The 19,221-nt window shown below is 30.9% G+C and overlaps 1 long non-coding RNA gene across 1 annotated transcript in view; it reads left to right on the top strand.

Annotated features, from left to right (window-relative positions):
• Positions 1-14,502: 14,502 nt before the first annotated feature.
• The window catches only part of LOC149033344 (uncharacterized), a 45,588-nt gene continuing 40,869 nt past the window's right edge, over positions 14,503-19,221 (top strand). The window contains exon 1 of the long non-coding RNA XR_016179030.1: positions 14,503-15,226. This is a non-coding gene — a long non-coding RNA (uncharacterized LOC149033344). The remainder of the gene's footprint in view (positions 15,227-19,221) is intronic.

Here is a 19,221-nt window from a genome sequence, read left to right as displayed (position 1 = left end):
TTGGGGTATTATTATTCGATGATTTTCACTTATCTCATAGCAACCACAAACCTTGTGGATTTTCTCTCTATTGTGAATTTTGCCGATAATTACTTGGGATTATTGCGAAAGATCTTTCTTCCTTGAGTTAAATCGATAGTTATTAGGTATGCTTATCACGTGCGAATGATGAGTGCCTTGAGCTATATAAAAGAAGTAACTTCTTTCTCAGTGAGATAAAAATGAGAAAGTAAAAGAGATGCAAATTGAAAGATATACTCCGTTGTATATATGTATATATTTCTATGTACATGTTTGTATGTGTGTATATATATATATATATATATATATATATATTGTTACATTACGTTGGAACTTTGAAAGCTCTTCAAGAATTGTGAAGAAGGAATACTTGTATACTATACATATTTGAATCTCTCGAGATAGAAGCCTTTTTCTTTAGTGATTCGAACGCGATTGTTCCTACTTTCCTAAAAAGCAGAAAGCACATATTATTTCTCCCTTCGGAAATAGACTCGAGATACCTTCGAAGTTACACACGAGAAATTCCGTATTATTTTCAAATGTTAGAAGAAGAAGAAGAAAGAAAAAGAAGAAACGTTTGTTGGATTCCTTGAGAATTCTTTGTTGTACAGTTCGGATCATTCATTTCGCACGAGATTGCAGCTTGAAAATAACATTTTCTAGATTTTTTTTTTTTTGATCGAAACTTTTATTAGATAACATTAATTGATGATCATTCGTTGTAGTAAATAAAGTGATTTAATTTGTTCATAATTATAATGATTTTTAACTGTAGATTGGAGCTCTCGGGTTTGATTTTATTAGGGCTTACGTCAAATATAAGTTTTTCAGTAATTTCTCATTAATTTTGATTAATTTTATTTCATTTTATTGATAGAATTTTAAACTACCATATGCGTTAGTTGAATTACTTCAAAAGTTTGGTATTATTTTTGAAGAAAATTGTTTTAAAAGTAGCTGCTTTTTGATGAATCGTTTGAGTTTAAAAATGACGCTTCGTTTAAACTCCTTTGGTTAAAATAATTGTAAATTTTTTTTGAGAAAGTTAACATCACTCGTGTTCATGGCATCCTTAGGATGTTTTATTTTTGAGTTCGTATGGGACATCAAAGTTATTACATTTGCAAATGATCGTGATCGTTTCTGAATTGTTTTTACATAAATGTAAACAATTTATGACAAATGGCAAATGATGTCATATTCAATTAAATCGTTAATTTTTGTTTATATTTTATGTTTTGAACTAAAGAAGAAAATAGATAAATAAAAAATGTTTAATTTCGGGAAAGAAAAGGGTTGATACTAATAACGAAAAATGTTTTCAGAGGATGGTACCACAGAGTATTAAAGTTTGTCGATAACTTTGGAAAAGTTAAAAACTAGAATAGTTACGTGACTTGCTAAGATAGAAAAATTGGAAACTTTCTTCGGTTATCTGTCGGTAGAAATGTAACGTAACCTTACCAAGAATCATCTGTCGTAGTAAAATTTCGTTTTTATACATTTCCAGAAGTATGTGAAAAAAAACAATAAAAATTAATTAGAAGTATAAACAGTACTTTAAATATTTCAATAAAAACATTTAAAAAAATAATACAAATATTTCAACTCTATTGTTCATAGATTTCTTTTTTCCAAACTGTAAGTCAATTATTAAAAGTATAAATTAACAAAATATTTTTTTATTTATATTGTAATTAAAATAATTTAATTAAGTGTCAATCTATGGTAAAACGGTAATATTTTTGTGTCGAAATAAAAATAAATGAATATAGTGATTACTTACATAAAATTGGAAAAGTAGGTTGGAAATTTACGGTCTAGCGAATCGCTGATTAATTTATTTATCCTATCGATTTAAATCCATAATTATCGAGTAATCGAAGAGTTTGGAATCTCGAATAAGTCTCGTAGAATTAATTACTACTTCGTAGTTTAGCGAAGAAGACTGCTTCCCGAAATTACATGATGTCGGATTTGGATTCGTTCGAATAGCTGATAATGGGGGTGTCCTCTCTTGAAAGTTGAAAAAACTTTTATCTCTCTCTCTCTTTCTTTCTCTTTTCCACTCTCTCTCTTTCTTTCTCTTTTCCACTCTCTCTCTCTCTCTTTCTCTTTTCCTCTCTTTCTCTTTTCCTCTCTTTCTCTTTTCCTCTCTTTCTCTCTCTCTCTTTCTCTTTTCCTCTCTCTCTCTCCCTCTCTCTCTCTCTCTTATTCTAGAGAAATCCTGAAAGCTTGAGAAGAAATTGGAAAGGTCGATAAGCGTTTAGGAACGATATTGGTAGCTCGTTTTAAGAACTTTTAACGTTAATATTGATTCCTCTTTAAATTATTAACATTTTATTATACGTTATTTATAAATATTCTAAAGATTTTTGAAAAAATGTTTTAGATATACTTATATTTACATCTTATTAATATTATGTATTTAAATATGAAAATTAATAAGAAATATTTTTCTTTGAAAAAGGTATCTTCGAATTAAAGATGGAGGATGAAGGTTTTCCTGGTTTAACCAGCGATAAATCTGTACGAGAATTATTAAAGGTGGATCCTATATAGAGGATTACCTTTTTCGTAATACCCAACTACGAGGCACTCATTTGTAACGTCTGAGGAAAGGTCTAAAGGGTCCTTTAAAATTTTCTACCCAGAGGTAGAAACTCTCACGAAAATATTTCGCGAGAGTAGTATTGGCATCGTCTTTTGAGAAATACTTTAGTTTTAAATCACAAACTTGAGCAAGTTCAACATCTTGGAATTAAGGACACGTTTGAAAAGTTGTTTTGTACATTTTTATCAATTTTAATTTAATCTTAAAGAGTATCCTCTTGTATCAAGAATGAATACTAATTGTAAGATTGATATTATAAGAGTTTCACAAACTTTATGGAAATCTAAGCTGAAATTTGGAATTTTTGATAAAAAACAAATTATTAAGCTAATATATTAAAACATATTTGAACATCCGCTATAAGAAATGTTTTATTTAAGCTAATGTAGGTAATCGTTTGTTTAGTGATAAAAAATAAAATAAAAAATATACAAATTTAATACACTTTGCGTGACTTTCTCAGGTTGCGTGTCAGGATTGAGAGAATAAGATTTTTGTTATTATGACGAAATTGAATTTGATTTTTTTTTTTTGGAGTATCTCTATTAACATATAGGGTCAGTATACTCAAATAGAATAAGAGAAGGAGAAGAGAACCGGAGGAACAATTTAGTTAACGTTTGCTTCTCCGTTCGCAGGTCGACCGGTTAAACGTACCGTTTGTGTTGTGTAAATTTACAAAGTTCCACGGTACAATTTGCACTTAGGTAAGTACCGACGCGATGCTGTACAGTACGGTGCGGTAAGGTGCGGGACGGTAGAGTACAGTACGGTATAGTACGGCGTGTGTACCTCGGGCAACGTTTTCCGCCTATCCTCAGAGTCTCCAAACTTACCAAAAAGCCAAAATCGCGGACTGGGGCCAAGTTCGCTGTGGTTTTGTTTCAAAAATACGCCTTGAATTACATTTCCGTGCTGACAGTTAGATATTATAATGCAATATAAACATTCGGTTTTAAGGTAACTACGAAATTAGTCTTCTAAATTGAATTTAGTCGAAAGAAAATGACCTTAAAAGAGAGAACTAAAGTGAATAATATTTTTTCAATTAATATTTTCTTATATTTAACAAAAAAAAAAGAAAGAAAAAAGATTTTCGTTTTGTAATTTAAGTATTCATATTATTTCCAATATATATCAATATCAATTAATGATTATTTGTCAGGTTAATTGTTTCTATTTAGAAAAAAATATCAAACCTGTTATATAAAAAAAAATGTCGATAAAAAAAGAAGTCATAAAGATTTTAAGTAATTCGCAAGAAACGACTTCTTTTCTTTTTTTTTAAGCTCGAGCTTACTTATCGATTACTTCTTGATTACTTCTCAATTATTTATTCCTTCCTTTTTTATTCCTGACTTTTTTGTTTTATACGACCAGGTATAATAAAAGAATATCTGAGAAACGACGGGAAGCGATCGATGATTGGCAGTTGAACGATGAACTTTCGAGTCCAGACGAAATTTATGGTTTCACTGGTAACTTTAGCAATTTTCAAAGTTTCCGAAGTACTCTGTTTGTCAGTATGGTATCTACGTGAGTAGAACGTGCCATAAATTAAAAACAAAATATTTATAAAAAGAAAGTCCATTATACAATTAAATCGACATTTCAATAAAACGTCGATCAAATGGAATATTCACTAGTGGAATGATATAATTATTTCTTTTTTTCTTCTCTTCATATTCTTTATTAAATTTTGTCACAAATATGAAACTAAAAAATAGAATAGGTGACATTTTTATTTATACCTTAAAGTATAAATGAACATCAATTGTGGTAATATCGATTATTGCAAAGTTTAAAGTATTCAAATCTTTTGAAGTGCATTGAAGATCAATTTGAAGTAACAAAAAGAGAAAGAGGAGGGGGAGGGAAGAGTGGTGGAAGGGGAAGAGAAAACAACGTCACTCGTTGAATGGTTCCTTTCAATGTTCGATATTAGTATGAACTCTGAATTGGTCTAATCGTTCACAGATTTGTCAAATGTCTCAACACGATGATTACACTAGCCGTGTTGGTCGTAGGACTTTAGGAAGAAACATCTTCCCATCGAACAATTTAATCAGTGAGAAAGAGGAGACAGAACAGACAGAGGAGACAGAACAGACAGAGGAGAGAAAGAGAGAGAGAGAGAGACAGAACGTTAGAGGGTAGGTTTATCGAGCAGGATGTCGAACTTAACCTGGTGTTGACCAATTTTGATGGTTTACCATCACTAGCTCGTTACGAGAAGCCTCGAGGTAGGTAGAAAGGCCGAGGTTGTTAGAAGAGCTAAAAGCACCGACGACAGAAGCCAAAGGACTAAGGCTGAACTGCTAAAGGGAGAAAGGAGAAGAAGAAGAGGAGGAGGAGGTAGTCGTTGCAGCCAACCTTAACTGTTAGCACCGCGAGAAGTTTGCTATGCCTCGGTGACTTCTGAACCTGTATTACACTGTGAGGTTTCGTCTTCTCTTTAAAAGACAAAGATAGATATATAGTATATGGTAGATAAAGAGAAACAGAGAGGTTATATGAGAGAGTAGGAGTATGAGACAGAGTATATCAGATAGAGAGAGAGAGAGAGAGAGAGGGAGAGAGAGAGAGAGAGGGAGACAGAAATAGAGTTTATGAGATTGAAAGAGAGTATGAGACAGAATCAGAGAGTATGAGAGAGCATGAGTATGAAACACATACACATAGACAGACAGAGAGAAAGAGAGAGAGAGAGAGAGAGAGAGAGAGAGAGAGATAGAGAGAGAGAGTATGAGAGGTAGCTGCTGGCGATGGTGCAGAAGCTGTCTAAAGGGGTGGCTATTGGATGATAACGGGTAGCGTTTTGAAGGGAAGTCGCAAGGTCGATATTATCTCTTCTGCCGATGGCTCAACTTCCATCTGCTTTTGAAGCAGCAATGTCATTGACACTTTCTTCAGAAGAACACCTTCCCTCCTTTTCTCTCGCATTACCTCATTCTCACTTTAGCTGTGAACACCGTAGGACCTCCAACAGATAACCAGCTTGGCCAAAATCCAAAATTCAGAAAGAGAAGCCATGTTCCAATAGGATACCCGTTTTACCCTATTCCGTGTATTCCAACGAATAGTTATATGTATGTACATATGTGAGTATGCTGCTGGAATAAGGGGGAATGCAGGAAAAGGATGTGGTAGATCTCTATGTATACTATATGGGTATAATTTAAAGCAGGAAAGTATGTCGATAAAGAAGACTACGAAAAGGGATTCTAGTACGGGCAAATATCTCGGGGACAATTTCTGCATTTCGTTTTGGCTCACTTTCTCTCTCTCTCTTTCTCTCTTTCTCTCTATGTACCTCGTGGCTCATGGATAAAAAGCATTTAACTTTTTTATTGGACATTTCGCGTTCTTTTGTGGAAAAAGGAATCTTTTTCCTTTTTTTTCTTTTTTTTTTTTTAATTCTTTCAAAGAGAGATTTAAAGACATCAACCCCTTGTGACTCGTTGTAACGTCAAGGAAGTAGGAAATTCAATGTAGGGAATGTTGATGAATCTGACAAATATCTTTGTTGATTTCATTTTATATAGAAAGTTTGAAATAGAAAGAGAGTAACTGAGAGATCTCGATTCGTTTAATTCTCAGGATAGGTACTCTCCCTTAGTTCGAACTTTATTCACTTGATTACCTGCTGAAGGTGAAGCTACGAGGTGCTTTAAGTAAGGGATCGAACGTGCTACGCGTATAAGATGACCGTGAAAGTAATTACGAAGCTTCTTCTTACACTTACAGTGTAATCAATTTACGTTTTAGACAGAGAAAAGAAAATGAAAATCGTGGGAATATATCCTGATGGTTTTTATCAATCGATTGTATGTCTCACATTCTTTTTTTTTTGCTTCCGTTTACTTTTTTAATTTCTTTTGAATTTTTAAGACGAAAGATTGTATAAAGATATCAACACCAAACGTGTTACCATTAATCAAATAATTGATTTATCATTGGATATTAAAATTCTGTGTTCAATTGTATCGAATTTGTTCATTTGAATTCTAATACAATTACAATTATCTATATTATTCGATTTATTATTTAGAACGGTTAAAAATTATTGAAATATTATTTAAATCTAATTGTTAATAGTATAGAATTTTAATCATATAGATCATCTAATTGTTATAAATAATAAATATGAATAAAATGTTGATTATAGTTTAACGATAACGAATCGTCGAATTTGTCATTGGTTTTAGATTTCGTAAAAAAAGTAGACACAATTTGTTCTTTGACGGTTCAAAGGTATCAACCAACGAAACGAACGGACGAAAATGAAATGAAAGAGGAAGAAAAAGTATGAGAGTGCTAGAGAGGAAAGAAAATAGATCAAAGTGTCGGTGAATTAAGCGACGGTGAAGTGGTATTCCGATAGTCGTATGAAAAATGTCCGATCGTCAAGGACTTTGGGACTAATGGCTTTGGAGTAAAATCAAATTGAGTTTGTCCGTCAACATGTCGAGTTTTCTCTTTCTATCTTTCTTTCTTTCTCTTATTTCATATTGGCCCAAGGTTCGAAGCTTTATAACCTTTGAGGAATTCCAGCGAATTTGGCTCGTACTAATTCACATTGGCTTTTTTTTCTAATTTTCTTTTTACTTCCTTTCTTTTTCTTTTCTTTAATTCAATTCAATAACTTTACTCGACCACTCCTTTGTGAGGTTCAATAATTATCGAATTTGATTTGTAATTTTTACACCGACAGTTTTAAAGACATTGTCACCTTCCGATAATGTTCGATGAAAAGTTCAGTAGCAGTTAGTATGGTAATAATACAGACGGATAAGTAAAATTGAGTGAGAAAAAATTGTTAAGAAAAATAAAATCGATAAAAATTTTATTAGTTTTAAATATTTTGAAAACGAGTATGATGAGTTAGATGAATTTTTGAAAAAAAGAATTAAAAATGTGAAAACGTATTGAAATATTTGAACCGAGAAACTGCATTTGTTATAAAAAACATCATTGGATTACTTCAAATGCAACAAGATTTATTTATAATTATAATATATTTAATTATATATTATATTATATATATTAACGTTTAACAGGATTAAAACAAGTATGTTCTGATTTTTGTTACCTGTTCAACTTCCCTATGATACAAAGTTTTGATTTATTTATATTTTTCTCTGTTTGCAAAAAGCATTTTAAAGATCACTACTGCAACCAAATAATTGTCTTTTCAATTTAGATTTCGATCTTTCAAAAATAATATTTTACCAAGTATGATTTTTAAAACTACGAATGTGTGTATTACTGAATTTTTTTTTTATTGGCCATATCGTTGAAAAGATAAACGTACCGTTGATCTTCAGACAAAAAAAAATATAGTAAAAACGTAGAATTGCGAACTCGAATAGAAGAAGATTCGTTCCATTTTGATCAGTTTACTCATGAATCTACAATAAAACTAAGGTTTTACATTGGTAGGATTAATTTTAATAACTTAGATCTCGAATCGTTCTCGTAGAGGAGTTAGTGAGAGAGATAGCGATGACGTTAGGAAGGGTACATTCATTGTAATAGCAGAAGCGGAACAAAATCAAGAAAGAGAGAAAGAGGAAGACAAAGAAGGGTTGAGGGGACGGGGGTAGGGGGTTAAAGGGAAAGAAGATCGAACTCTTCTAAATCCCCCAAGGATATTGAAATTGCTGGAGAGTGATTTCGGAATTCGACGTATGCTCTTCGATCTCTTCTGATCTTCTTATTTCTTCGATCCCAATCGTTTCGAACGATTTTGAGAAAGAAGAAGAATAAGAAGAATAATAAGAAGAAAATGAGTCGAGAAGAGGTCTGGTTTCCGTCGAAATATTTTCTAAAGCATGAGTCGTTTTTTTTTGTCATATAAGATATAAGAATATTATTTATATAAACGGGATATTGTAAGAGGTATTTGTTAAAAAAGTACGATAAATTCTTTTTAGCGGATAAAGCGGTGAATGAGATAAAGATAAAAGTTACTTTAAGAATTGTGGATTAACCAATAGAAGAAAGTATAATAAGTGAGCGGTCGTAGAGTGGGCCATTTTCAACAAATGAAGTTTTACGTACAGTCATCTGATTCTTTTATGTTTATAAATTCTACTAATAAATTATTTTTCTTGATAAAATGGATGATTACTATTGTTAATAGGTAATTTAAACGGTATTATTATTTTTACAAAAAGAATTAATAATCTATACGTGAATTTCGAAAAAGTAGCTTAATTACAAAAAATTAATGAAAAAAATAAAATAAAAGAAAAAAAATAATTACATCATCGAACAGATTTAAAAAATACAGTCAGGTTACTGTGTAAGAAGCTTTTTTCTTTTTTTTCTTATTAGAAATGATCAACCGTATAACTTCCTGTGATTTGATCCATTATTTTTGGTAAAAACTGTATATGAAATGAAGAAGATTGTAGCTTAAGATTAAAGAAGAATTTAGACGTAAGAAAAGAAGTTTGATTGGTAAAAGAAAAAATGTAGACAAAAAAAAAACAAGAAAGTAGACAAAAAAGGGATACGGAAATGGTCGAACTGTGTCTAGCAGAATACGTCTACCGATTGTTTTGGCTTGAGTCCGGTAAGGCCAGTTCTTTCGGGTTTATAGACAGAAGAGAAAATTTGTGGTATCCGTAAAGTTGGTTAGATTTTTGTTTTACCAGGCACGACTACTGCGTCCCCCATTTGTTACACGTCTAGGAAAGGTTTTACTGCGATCGTTTTTCTTATCTACCCTTGCTACTTTTCTTCTTCTTCTTCTTTTGTTTTTTTCGTTTTGTTGTTAGTATTGTTTCTGTTTTGTTTTTTTTTGCTTTTCTTTTCTTTTCTTTCCTTCATGGTAAGACTCTTCCTTTCTTTCTCGTGTAATTTTATCGACGTTTTGATTTTCAAACTCAGAATTTGAACCAACGACTTTCCTAATTACCAAGGGATAGGAACTGGTGGCTTATTAAGCCACGAAAAATTTGTACAACGAAAACCTGGCTCGTCGATTTACCCTTGACGACAAACGCGACGAGACATTCGCAAGCTGAGGTTCTTTTGAAATGAATTTTAATTAATTATTAACATCGAATAATATGTATTCTGTTTCGGTTTGTTTCCATTTCAGGTACCAATGAATGAAAAACTTTTAACCTTTAATTAAAATTCATAAACCAACTAATTAAACATTGTTAACTGTATACTCTTTTATTTGTTTCTTGTGTTTTTATTTATTTATTTTTTTATTAAAGAGGTAGAGGGTGGTGTCTAACCACGAGAACTACTTAATGTTTAATAAACTTTTCTACAGGAACGATCATCATTTGAATGAATATCACCGTGAATGCTAACAATGCTAACGTTATTATGTTGAAAATAACAACAAAATAAGAGAAAAAACCAATCATTATCTGTGTGTCTAGATAGGAAACGTTTATTGTTTCATACAATACGTGGGACAATTGTTATATCAATTTCCATCTGAGATATATATATATATATATGATTTTTAATATAAATTCATTCTAACAAGGAATATTTGAAATAAATGTGTGACATCAAAATTGGAATATTTATTTTCATAATTTTTAATTAACCAGTTTTAGCCATTGTTTGAATACTGGATTGTATAATAAATTTTTTGATAATTAAAAAGTTGCTCTTTCCACCTCTTATTTATAAAATTTAATAAAAATATTTCCTGTGTATACAGAAAATCCTATTTGGCAATCTTTTCTTTATGAATTGAGTTAATATGAAATATTCTTGAAGGATATATACATCCTTGTGATGGGAATATTATGTTTAACAATTTTTGTTAAAGAAGTAAAAAGAGGACGTACAAGTTTTTTATTCTAAAGATATATGTTCTTATCAATTATAAGAAAATGTAGTTAACAATTTTTGGTTAGGTTGAAAAAGTAATTTGTTTCTTGATTATTTATTAATTATAATAATTTTAAAGTAAAATACAATTAGTGGTTTTAATTTAAAATAGAAGAAAAAAAATAGGAGAAATAAAAATTTGTTTTTAAAATATAACTTTTCATGGAAGTATACTATAATCTGTTATTTAAATATAAACAATGTTAGTAATTTTTCACCACGCTTATTGTTACATTTATTCCGTTAAATATCTTTACATGAATTTTCTTTTTATCCACAAATGTCTTACAAATTGGTTTCCATTTACGATCAATCGATTCGGTGTAAAGCTTCGAAAGAAAAGTGCAACAACCAACTACGATTTCCATAATAACTGTTATGTTCTAGGGTAAACACAATGGATATCTCTCACTATCTTTTTATCTCTCACTTCTATATTTTATTTTTATACTTTTCTACAGGATCATCATTGGTTATTTCCCGTGAGAGAAAAATCGTTATAACAGGGACACGAAACATTGTTACGTTTTTATCGGGCCCACGATTTCTAGTTTCTGTCTTAAAGATAAAGTAGGTTTTATCAAGCTAACGCGTATTTCCCAGGATACTGTTTTCACTTATTTCACTTAAAATATTTGTTTAATTTTATATTAAAATTGTGAAAACGATGAAACAAGTTAAAGTTTTAAAAATAAGGTTAAAGGAAATACGTAGACAGATCGTAGATAAATATTTAAATTTAATTATGTTATTTTCTCTTGTAAATATTCGTTAGAGGATAGTGGAGTTTTGTTGTGGTAGAGTTTGAAATTAGATAATGCGAGATTCTTTAGATGTTATACGAAATTCTAAAGAAAAGATCGATAACCGAGGCCACGGCTATGGGGATTCCTTTTGTTCTTGGAATTCTTTAGAGGATTCCTTGGGAGGTGAAACTGCTTATATATATATAGGTCTTTCTTTTATTTTTCTCTCTTATTTCATCTATCTTTTTCTCCAATAAAGGATTTACTTTGGGACGGCGTATAGTTGGTGGTCATCTCCTGTTCTCGTAAAACAGAAAACTCTCATTGCGACAAAATATTCATTTATTTCTATAATTTTTGAACAAATTTATTTCGATATAATTGACATTTCAATCGTAATTATTTGCGTGTAATATATTTTTTTTTTTGGAGATAAACGAATTAATATTACATAGATAGATTTATGATTGTATATCTGTTTTTATTGTCAACCGTCATATTGAGAAGTTTTCGCTCGATTTGATTCGAAATCAATTGGTATCATAAATTAATATCAATAGCATCAATCAAAGTCAAGATAAATGTTGAGATAAAATAAATAATTTATATGATTTATCTAACGTTAAATAAGAAAATTTTAAATGAAGATAATATTAGCGATTTGGCGTAAATACATATAATTTATGCAAGGTAATCAAAAGTAATTGAAATGTGTTAGATGAGACAAATAGTATAAAGTTAATTATTCTAACTGTTTTAACAGATTTTTACTTTGTTTATTTTTTCTTTCTTTTTATTTTTATTTTTATTAAAAAGTAACAAAGATATAATCTTTGGTATATGTAGATAGACACAATGGTCGATATCTCGTATATTCATGGATAAAATGATGTTTTTAAGCTTTAAGGTAAACGGAGTATACGAAGTTACAGACATGTAAGCAAATTTTAAGCCGATCTCCGGCTATGCAATATCCGTTGAGAAGCTCAGTCATAATATGCTCGAAAAGAGAAAGATAAAGATAGAAAGGTAGATAGATATATAGAAAAGTAAGCAAAGAAGAAAGCAAAAGAATGAAAGAAAGAAAGAAAGAAAGAATGAAAGAAAGAAAGAAAGAAAGAATGAAAGTAAAAGAAAAATAAATAACAAAAAGAGAGTTTTCATCGATGTAAGAAGCCGTCAACCATGTTTTCGATTTTCTGAGAAGCTTTTTCCACGAGGTGTTTTTTTTTTTGAACTAACCGGCGAACCGAGTACGAAGATGCCTGCGAAGGATTTGCCACGGTTCTACGGAAACGTTGCAAAGTATAGAAGAAGAAGAAGAAGAAGAAGAAATAGTAGTAAGTAAAGAAGAAGGTAAACGGGAAAAGGAAAGAAAAGTTGTAGAAAAGGTGGAAAATATAAGAGGAACGTTCTGAACCGTGCCATGACCAACCACAGCTTTTCGAGTAAAGAGAAAGAAGAGGATGACGGTATCTTTAGGTAATTACCTACCTCCGGAGAACGCATTAGTCTTTGTCGCCAGAGTTTCTTGGATCTTATCATTACGAAGATAAAACGAGACAAAACAAAAGAATGAGAAAGAGAAAAAATATATACAGAAAGAAAGAAAGATGTTTGTTAAAACGACAAGGGATTTGAGAGAAATCGAAAGCTTTTTCATAAATCATACCCTTTTCTCGGTAATTATATCGTTTCAGTTTATAATGAGTTTATGTTCATCGAAATTACACAGTTTTTATTTCACATTAAATTTTATCTTTAACCAACTGTAGTCTTTTTCTTGTTTTTTTTTTTGCATAATTTTTGTTCGATATTAAATAATATTTGCGTGTGTATTAACAAGCGTATATGAACATTGATAATGAATTGGGTAAACTTTGGGATTTTGTATTCAAATAAATTTTATAATTTAAAAGAAAAAAGAACAAAACAAAAGTTTAAAGTTTAATTGAATAACGAATGAAATAAATTTCGTTGATTATCGTATAATGTTCGTTAGGTATATTTAAATAAGGTAATACTATAGTATAACTATTTTGTCCTGTGTTATAATACGAAGAAATAGGGTTATCCTGTCGTGGGTCAAACTCCGCCCTTCAATTACGATAGGGATTGGGTCAGATAGGGTTTTCTAGTGACAAAGGATATACGTATATATATACATATATACGTTTGTGAAACGAGGCCACTTCAAGCTTCGAACAAAACAGCACTGAGAGATTCTCTCTAGTGGTGGTATATGTAAGAGCAACAAGTAGCGTTCTAAGATTTCTCTCTTACTATTTCTCTTTCTTTATCTTTCTCTTTTGTTATCGTTAACCTTGTTTTATCAAATCTGTTTTTCCCACGCATTCCTAAACTCTATCGGACATGCGAATAAAATTTATTTGTGTTTAAAAGTTTTAGTAGAAACTTCGAATTGGTTTAGAAATGAGGGAAGGGGTAGGCAGGGGGAAAGGGGGAAAGTGACATTGAAGAATTTCCAATGGTTTCAATGTATTTTAGCGCGTTCGATATTCAACCTAATAAACTGATAAAAAGAAACAGGATAGAAAAGGAAGAATCATAAAATGACGACGTACAGTTTCGTGTGACACACGTTTGTAGAATAACAAAAAGAATCAAGCGTTGGTTACGTAGAGATTCTCGTGCAACAAGTAGTAGTAAGTATCGAGAAAGAAACTGCAAGTCCTCAACGTCATACTATACGTATACTACCTTCACTCTCTTTCTCTTTCTCTTTCTTTCTTTCTTTCTTTCTTTCTTTCTTTCTTTCTTTCTTTCTTTCTCTTTCGCTTTCATGACGTATACTACTTTTCACTGCCAGTAGAAAATCTCTCTGGATAAAAGTTCGCTCACATCAGACTGAGAATTTTTATCACCAACGCATTCTTTTGTGTCAAACGTTTCTTTTATATATTTATCCTGAAACTCTTTCTTCCTATACCATAGTCTCTTATTTTATTATTTATCTCTCTTTTTACTATTCCCTATCATAACAGTTTAATTTTTTTAATGATAATTTTGCTTTTCTTGTCATTTATAAGATAAATTTTTCGAAATACATTCTATCAATTTTTCCTTCTCCCTTTATTCTTTTATTTTTTTTTATATAAGAATATTTAGAAAAGATAGAGAGAGACAAAAAAGAACATAATTAGAGTATCTAATTAATTATTTAATAAAATCGTAATGAAAAATAAAACGATATATTGGATCAAAAAATAAGATATTTAAAAAGTACATGTTAAGAGTATGTATAGAAAAAGTGAATAGAGACATTCGTTTTTGATGGTAATCTGTCGTTGGGAGGTTTTGTGTGGATGATTCCATCGATGTTCTCGAGTGCATTAGACTACGTTATTACGAGATACGCGAGCGTGAAATGGTTCGTTCATGGGGAATGTTAGTAGAGTGTAGTGGTAGTAAACGAAGGTATGCATACCAACAGTGTGTATGGGCGAGAGAGAAATAGAGAGAAAGAGATACATCGTGGTGGTTACATGGTGGTGGTCTCTCTACCTGCTGCTGGTGCACTCTATTCTCTATCGTATATTCGAAGCTGCTTCGTCGAGTGGAACGTGGCGTTAGGTGGTAAGCACCTCGTCGACGTCGCCTCCACCTCCTCCTCCTCCTCCTCCTCTCTACTCGAGTTCATTTAGTTTACAGACAGCTTTGTCCGATATATCTCGATAACAATAGCTTTATAGTGTATGCGTTATCATATATGTGTATTTATCTTTTTACGTGTATCATCTGTGATAATAAAAAAATAAAAACAAAATGAAAAAAAATCGGCGAGATGGAATATCAGACAAACGTAGAGAAAGAGAGAGAAAGTATGACGAGGATGTGTAATAAAAACAGAGATAAAGAAAGAGAGAGTGAGAGAGAATGAGTACAATGAAACACTAGTGAACGAGTGAAGAAAATCACGGAGTGAGAGAAACCTGGTGGAAAGAGAAGAGGGGTAAGGGGAAGTATTGCATATCGTTGGTAGGGAAAATTTTACGGCATTATCAACGTCGTTACTTCCATTCGGTATATGGACGAACGTGGAGCTATTGTTAAACCTCCCGACGTATTATTCGTTTCCTTTACGATGTTGATTTCCTACTAGAGAGAGAGAGAGAGAGAGAGAGAGAGAGAGAGAGTGAGAGAAAGGGAGAGAGAGAGAGAGAAAGAGGAAGAGAGAGATCAACGATGAATGAATTTTTACCCTAGACGTCTGAAAGCTTTTCTGTCATCGTCTATAGCAATGATTTCGACGAGACTCGACACACGACACATCGTCCCAAACAGAAAGCCCATTTCGCTGATTCGTTTGCGTTTATTTCTTCGTTTTTGTTTTCTTTCGTTTCGTTTCGTTTCGTTTCGTTTTGGTATTACTTTACTCTGTTTTTTCTACTTTTCTTCTTCAACTTTTTTGTTTTTAACGGAGCACAGCACCCTGCTCTCTTTTTCGTCCAACAACTTTTTTACTTCAATAAGACGATTTCATTTTAAGCGTCGAGCTACCGATTCTGTCCCCTTTTTTTAATGTTGTTTTTGTTGTTGCTGTTGTAGTAGTAGTAGTTGTTGTTGTTTTATTGCACCTGAGGAAGATAGAAAAGAGCTACGTTAAATACAACGACGTTGATCGTAGGTAAAAACCTTTCGAGTGAGATTGATTTTTTCATTATTACCTAATGCATGCATAGTTCTGCATCTTCTCTTTTGTGTATACTTATACGTGAATAGGTTATACGTATATGAGCCCCTTTTCTGTTTATATTCTTTTTCATATATACTCGTTCCATTATTCTGACGAGATGAGAGAGTAAGATAGAAAGAAATGCCGTAATGGATGACGAGAAAGACAAGATGAGTTGAAAGATTGCTATACATTTTACATATATACATATATATGTATATATACGTCTAATATATTTTATATTTATTAATCATTTTCTTATAATCAATAAATAAAATTTATTTATATAAAATTTCTGTACTTTTATATTAGATGAAAAATACATTTTCCTTATTTTTTGTTGTTTTTCTTTTATAATTCTTAACATTTTTTTCTTTTTATGTTTCTTATAAGCAATGCGTGCGTTAATTGTAAAATTATGTGCGTTTAGCTGCGTTAGTTATTTTTATTTTCTAAAAGAGAAAATATACTAATACCAAGAGAACACTCACTAATATTATGAACTTTACTATATGTTTTAGAAATAATTTACATATTTATTTACTAAAAAATATATAGAAAAAAATTTTAATAAACATATATGATAATTACCTAATTATATACGATGAAAAAAAATTACTTCTGATATATTGATATGCACGAGTTACTTTAGAATCAAATTAAATTTAATAAATCCATAAATCTTTAAAAATAAATATGGAAAAGAATAATGTTTCGTTTTTCTCTATTATATCACAAAAGTTTTAATAAAAAATAAAAGAAATAAAGTAATCAAACATCACGCAATCCTTTAAATATAAATTTTATAGATCTGCCTAAATAAATATTAAAAAATTACCAATCGTACACGCATGGGACTATTGTAGGATAGCTCGAATGAAATATAATATTTATCATTGAAAATCCTTTGCCGAGTGAAAAAGCACTGCAAGTTTACATTAAAATCGAAATATACGCATCCAACCATGTAGTATGCGTTTTATTTATATATATATATATTTTTTTTTTTATTTATTTAACTATTTTATTAAATGCATAGAATATTTGATGGAAATAGATTAATAGATAAAGAAGAATGCTTGAAAATTTATTGCCGAGGAGTTGCGATGTTGTTACGAAAGTAGCGCATAGCAGAGAGAGAGAGAGAGAGAGAGAGAGAGAGAGAGAGAAATCGCGTTTGGATGAGATCCCTACAGGGTAAATCGAGCGTTCTCATAAATTTCTACCCCATTCCTACCCTCTCATTCTCCTTTCCCCCCTACCTCTTTCCCTTTAACCCCATCTCTCTTTCTTGCTCACTCTCGTTGACCAAAACCTTTGCATTACTGCATCCTCCGAGGTATATAACTATAATACATATACTTACATATATATGTATGTATATATATGTATATGTGTATACCGGGTGAAGCGTTTAAAATTGACTACCTAAATAACTCGACATTGCTATTAACTATAGAAAGAAAAATTCTTTAAAATGATTACTTAGAATTAGTTTCAAAATTTCATAGTGTAATGGTAATAATTTTCTTATTGTACTTGTTGGTACTTGTAAAATATACAATAGTGTTCTTTGTTTTTTTTTTTAAAGGATTAATATTTTTTTCAGAGAGTTGCCGTAAAACTTATATTATTTCAATTTTCAATTACATTTTTGTGTAAAAATGAAATAATGAAAATAAAAAATATAAGAACTGTTACTTGTAGGAGCATTTAGGGCAGATTAGGTTTTTAATATTATTATTTAATCTCTTAGAGCAGATTTAGGTTTTTAATTTTAATTATATAAGGAATGAAAATAAAAAATATAGGAACTGATAATTATAGGAATATTTAAGGCAGATCAAGTTTTAACAGGTAAAATTAGTATTGGATAATCTAAGTAAGTCCAGGTTAAGGATAGAAAAGCTAAGACGAGCAAGGTTTGGATTGGTAAGATAAGGAAAGACCTGGATAGGACAGCCAGTTTAAGACAGGCAGAACTAGGATAGGCAAAAGTTAAGACAGGCCAAGTAACATGGTGAACATGTTACTGTAACATGTGGATTATGCGAACAACGAAATCATTAATGTTTCGTCTAAAACATTATCTTTTGATATTATTTAAATTAGCTATTTTAAATGCATCACCCAGTATATATTTATGTGCATAAATAGATTATGTATATAACGAAGAAGAGAGAGAGAGAGAGAGAGAGAGAGAGAGAGAGAGAGAAAGAGAGGAGTTAGCTGAGAGTAGGACGTAGTTAGACGGTTTTAAGCTCGGGGCCAATAACTAGCAAGCTTTTCTATCTTCCTTTATTTATATTCCTTCCTTATTCCACTTATATTAGCTAGAAGAAGAAGTTCATAGCAAAACGATCTTTATTTGAAATTTACCTCTTATATCGTTGCTTAAGTATTTTATAAGAATAGGGAGAAAAGATCTAGTAATGTTTCAAAGACGACACCGAGTTTAATGAATTTTATTAGAGTTTATTCTTTCTTGGTTTTAACTTTTTTTTGGTTTGGCTTTGTTTTGGTTATCTAAATCCTATCTCTGATATCAGATCAACAATTACAGTTTTCAGATGATCTTTTGGGGGAGAGTGGATTTTTCTTTGAAAGATGGGTATCATTAAATTCTATTTTAATTTACGCGAAAGAGGGATAGAGAGATTTAGAGGAAGTTTATCTTTTTCGAAATATTTTTTACTTTTATCTCAAAAGAGAGAAAGAGAGAGAGAGAGAGATTTCTGTATCATGTTTCTCGTTCCAGCGGTAAAATCTAACACCGTCTTCTCGCATTACTTCGAGCTCATGTTCTTTTTTTATTTTCCTACCGAAGACACGATATCTCTTATCCCGATACAACAAACATCCAAACATCTTTCGAGTAGATAGATAGATAATGAGAGAGAAATAGAAAAATATATTTTTTGATTGTTAGAAGAATCCCCCTCCTCCTTCTCCCCATTCATCTCCGACCCTTTTAATAGTGACACAACTTTTTTCTTTGTGATATTTAAGTTTTGATTAAATTTTTCTAAACCGTGTTTAAATAAAACTTGAATGTTTGATCCAACTTTTGTATATATCAAATATCCTCCTTTATCTCTTTTATTTTATGTATTTATATTACTATCAAATATAATTATAGTAATTTCTTATGAATATCTTATTAACTTTGGAAACATATGGCACGAATTAATTGCACAAAAGTTGGTAACTTTTCTTTTGAATTAGAAAATAGTTGTAATTTTTCTGTTTTAATAATGTCTGTTAAGGTTAAT

Source organism: Polistes dominula, unplaced genomic scaffold (genome assembly GCF_049000335.1).
Source record: "Polistes dominula isolate Pdom_NZ unplaced genomic scaffold, Pdom_raw_medaka contig_49, whole genome shotgun sequence".
NCBI classification, from domain to species: Eukaryota; Metazoa; Arthropoda; class Insecta; order Hymenoptera; family Vespidae; genus Polistes; species Polistes dominula.
Note: the sequence above shows the minus strand (reverse complement) of the source record. Positions and strands in the feature narration are given on the sequence as shown.